At 30.8% G+C, this 4,862-nt stretch overlaps 1 long non-coding RNA gene across 1 annotated transcript; it reads right to left on the bottom strand.

The window, feature by feature from the left end:
* Nucleotides 1–538: 538 nt before the first annotated feature.
* LOC105796149 (uncharacterized) lies at nt 539–1,275 on the bottom strand. Its single transcript, XR_001134346.2, has 2 exons — nt 1,111–1,275; nt 539–792 (listed from the first exon to the last, which is right to left on the bottom strand). It is a non-coding gene; the product is annotated as an uncharacterized LOC105796149 (long non-coding RNA).
* Nucleotides 1,276–4,862: the final 3,587 nt, after the last annotated feature.

Here is a 4,862-nt window from a genome sequence, read left to right on the forward strand (position 1 = left end):
GAGATTATTTTGGGATATTTTTTATATCATGGAATATTTTTCCTTGACTTTCTACACTAGTTGGGTCTTAATTTAGCAAGGCCACTAGTATAAATAGAGGCTACATTGCTCATTTTAATCATCAATCAATTCATAAATCAACTTTCATCTTTGAATTCAATTTTTTCTCCATTTTTTCTCACGTAGCATCTATTGTTCATAGTTTCTTTTTCTTCAATTCATTAATTCCTAGTTAGCCACCTCCTTAAATCGTTTGCAATTTTTTTTTCAAATTCCCTTTTCATTTCCAGTAGCCAACCGTCCATTTTAATATATTACTAAATTTCTAGCCTCCATATTTAATTACGCCACCCATCCTTTCCATCTATTTTTTTACCTTATCCAATTATGTCCAATACCATCATGTCCCAAATCTTAGCCAAATAAACTCATTTTCAGCTTTAGGCCGAAATTAGCCTCGTCAAAACCCGTGAGTTACGAACCCGAGCAATTTAACTCCTAAAATTCCAGTACTTATTACTTCTCCGGATTAAGAGTGTAATACCCAATTTTGCCCGGGCCCATTAAAACCCAATTTGAAATAAAACTAAGTGGGAGTCCATATTACAACCCAAATTCGGCCTAAAAAGGCCCAAATTGCTAGCCCTAGCCTGTTAGCCCAAAAGAACATAGGGTATAGCAGAAACCCTAAGCAGATTGAAGCAAATCGGTGCCGCAGCAACTGCCCACGACATGGCAACGGTTTCCACCCACGTTCAGCAATTCCCCACACCCACCATACACGTTCTTCACCTGCAACAAACCATAAACAACATTATAGGATCGAATATACAGCAAAAAAAAGGGGGGAAATTTGGTGGATGCTTTCCGGTAAAGATTGGCTATAAAGTCAATCGATTTTTGTAAGAGGGGGTTACACACATATATTGAAAAAGACTGAAATACGAAAAAAAGAATCAGAAAAAAACAAATTTTTGAAGGTGATTTTTGTTCTTTCCAAGTCTTTTTACTTTTTTTGTTTTTTTGGTCTCATCTTTTTCTTTTGTATTTTACTTCATTTTTTTTAAAAAAAATAAAACGAAAAGTAAAAGAAAGGGAGGAGATTCTTACCAGCAGAGGCGCGCCGTCGGCATAGTTTTCTTCGCTTTGTCCAAATCGAAGTTAAAAGGGGAGGGGGATTTTGGCGTGAAGAGTTGGGAAGAAGATGAAATAGTTTTTAAAGCTATTGCTGCTGCAGAATAGCGTTTAAATTTGAGATTGAAAAGGGTTTTAAGTACTGATGGGTTATTTACGCTTTTAATCCTTCCATTTTATCCCACCATTTCAAAATTATTGTTGTTTGTTTTCAAATTTTTCCATGAAACATTATTAATGTTTTGATTTAATACAATGTTGCGCAATGCTTTGGGTGGTTTGGGTAAATTGTTTTTTCAGTCCTCCTTCTGTTACACGTGTTTTAATTTACTCCCTTTCTTGTTTTTATTTTCAAATTTAGCTCTCAACTTCTGTTTGGCATTTTAATTTAGTCCTTAATTTTTTTTTTAGTTTATTTTTATTATATTGTTTATATTGTTTATTATTATAATTATTATATTATTATTATTGTATTTATATGTGTGCGCCTATATATATTAATATACATATATATTATAAATGTTTTAACTATATAGGTAGTACGTATATATATTTTATTATCATATATTTTATTTTTATAGTTCGTACATATTTTATTTACATTCATTTTTTTATATAATAATATTTATGTTTTCATGTTTTATAATTCATATGTATATACATTTTATAATATGTACATATATTTTGCATTCTTTTCAAGGCTTTTATAAACATTTTTCATGTTTTATATTTACTAATACATTATATTTATACATTTTAAAAAAAACATGTATTAATACATTTTATGTGTATTTTATTTTATTACTATTTTTATGACTTACGCATTTTTTCCCTTTCCCTCATATTCCTATACGTATTTGCTAAAATTGTTTATATATTATACTTATAAATATGCATAATTTAATTTTAAATATTTGCTTCATATTGCATTAATATTTTAACATATTTTTAATAAATATTTTGATTTTTGTAAAAATAGTAAAATTGGTTTTATGATCCAAAGGCTTTCAAAATAAAAACGATATTCAAAGTTAGGGATTTTCGAGGAAAATTGAGCCCTAACGTATTGGGTTCCGATTTTCTTTGTTAATTCCAAATAACCGAGAATATTTGTTATTTAAAATATAAACAAAAATCATTTTCGGGAATTCAATATGTTATGTCCTAACGCATTGGGCATAACATATTGCTTTCTCGAAATGAAGATTTTCTTTAAAAAATTAATTAAAAAAGCGATATTCAAAATTCGGGGATTTTGAGAAATTATACCCTAACGTATTGGGTCTCAATTTCTTCGCATGACTTGAATAATTGATTATCCTTTTCAGATTTCAAAATTTGAGTTTAACAAAATCTTTTTAATTTTCGACACCAAGACATTAAATAATCAATTTGGTATCGATTTTTAGGCGTTACGAGGGTGCTAACCCTTCCTCGTGCGTAACTGACTCCCGAACTCGTTTTCTCAAATTTCGTAGACCAGAATAATTTTTAAGGTGAGCCGATCACACCTCAATCAAGGATCGGTGGCGACTCCAATTTTTTTTGTTTTTAAAGTCGACAACTAAATTTTTGTTTTCAAAAAAATGGTTTCGACAAAGAGTATGATTTTGTCAACTCATAAAGTCAGATCAACACTAAGTCAAAAAAGACGTCGTTTGAGTTAGTGTGGTTAGACGTACAGTTGGAATTCCGAAAGGAACGTTTCTAATCGGTTTTCTGTGAACACATTGGCGTGCCAAGTGGAGATAGCTGTTTGGTTCCGTCAAGGGAAGTAGTAACTGGATTTAAATGTCCCACGCGGTTGAGGACATTGGTTCGAGCTAGGCTCTTCTAGAACGCAAGGCTGCCGGAGTTCTAAATCATGAACGTTTCGTGGTTGTTCGATCGGTAAGGGTTAGTTATTGGACGTTCCATAACTAATTTACACAATGAAGAGTTGGTGTCCGAGGCGTCCTTGGTAGCTATAACTAGCTTATTGGAAAATAGGAGTTCATCTAATTTCGAGGATCGGTTTAAAGACGAGGAAAAATCAGTGCCTAAAGCTGAGCTTATTCTAATTAATTTTTCTTCAAATTTATTTAACTATTTTTTATTATTATTTCATTTTCAACTTTTACTTTTTACAAGTTTTATTTATTTATTTCAGGTTTCAGGTTTTCGATTTTATCCTCCCCTAATATCTTGGGCACGACAACTGCCCTGACATAAATCTGGTCAAGAGAACAACAATTTGCAGTAAACCCAGTCTCTGAGGGATCGACCCTACTCCCTATACTGCTTAAATTGCAAATTAAGCGTAGGTTTATATTGGTGGATTCGATAATCATCATAGTCGGAACTTAATTGCAAACTATTTGAGTCCTAATTATATATATCCAATCTATCTCTCCGCTAGCTTGGCTTAACCTTGATGGTTTGCATTAATTGATGAAATGGAAAAAGTGAAACGACGAATTAGAGAAATAGATCTCATGTATCACTATCCGCAGTGAATGCTTTTTCTCACTAAGGACAAGAGATGACTTGAGAATTAATTAATTTATTTGACTTATTATTTAATTAAATTATGATTAAATAAATAAAGTTTGAAGCGAAAATTAAATTAAGTCATCGAAGTTTCATAAGAACAAGTAAATTGAATTTATTTACTCATAGATAGTAATACGGTAAGTCATCATGATTATAATGAAATTTGAATTGGGTTGAAGGAATAATTTGATCAATTTAATTAATTATTTTAATCAATTAATTAAATGAATAAATAAGATTTTGGGCATAGGAGATATATTAATCGGGATTGAATAAATTATATAAGTTAGTTTTAAGACTAGATAACACATATAATTGACCCGATACATGACAAGACTCGATTTAAAGGTAGGGGTGGAAAACCCTAGTCTAAGAGAAGGTCATTCCGCCCCTTATAGTACACTCCATTTAGGAGTTGTGTTTCCTATTAAAATATAATTAATTCATATATTTTTATTCTACTGATACTCTTGCTATTTCTCTATAAATAGAGACTAAAGGTTAGGTCAAACAGACTCCTCTTATATGTTGACATTCTGTCAAAATATAGAAAAGTTATTTATCAAATAAATTATGTGTTTTAACGGAATTCGTCTTTTAGTTTTTAGCCCACGAAGTTTCACTCAAGTTTTCATCAAATTGTTAATAAAGCCCACACTCTAGCGAACCAAGGTCGAGGATAGCAAAGAAGATTGAATGATTGAAAGGTAAGAATAATTTAATCCGAATTGTTATAAATATCACAACCAGTTGATTTTGAAGAAAATTTTAAAAAATTCCATTGTTATACATTCATTTGAAAACTCAGTTTTGTGGTCCATAGGCTAGAATGGTTGGAGCTATCGGGTAAGAGTTTGTACTTAGGTGATTATGTTTAAAATGATTAGTTACGATATTTTTTATTTACTCAAGCTAAGTTTTGGTTTTTAATTGACTTGGCATGCTTATGAGATGAGTTTTGTTAATGAATTGAAAAGATTAAAGAATGACTTGATTTTGCATCTAAATTTTACCGAGTTGAGTGAAATTGATGTTTTGTTGAAAAAGAAATTGTTTACGTATCGGTTTGTGTGGATGTGGATTGTTGGATTAAGTAAGGCGTGTTTGTTAATATATTTGCCACTCAAATTTTGATTTCCTTACGAATTAGCCCATCCTTCAAATTCTACTTTTCTTAATACTATTAATGAATTATA

Source organism: Gossypium raimondii, chromosome 3, assembly GCF_025698545.1.
Source record: "Gossypium raimondii isolate GPD5lz chromosome 3, ASM2569854v1, whole genome shotgun sequence".
Taxonomy (NCBI): domain Eukaryota; kingdom Viridiplantae; phylum Streptophyta; class Magnoliopsida; order Malvales; family Malvaceae; genus Gossypium; species Gossypium raimondii.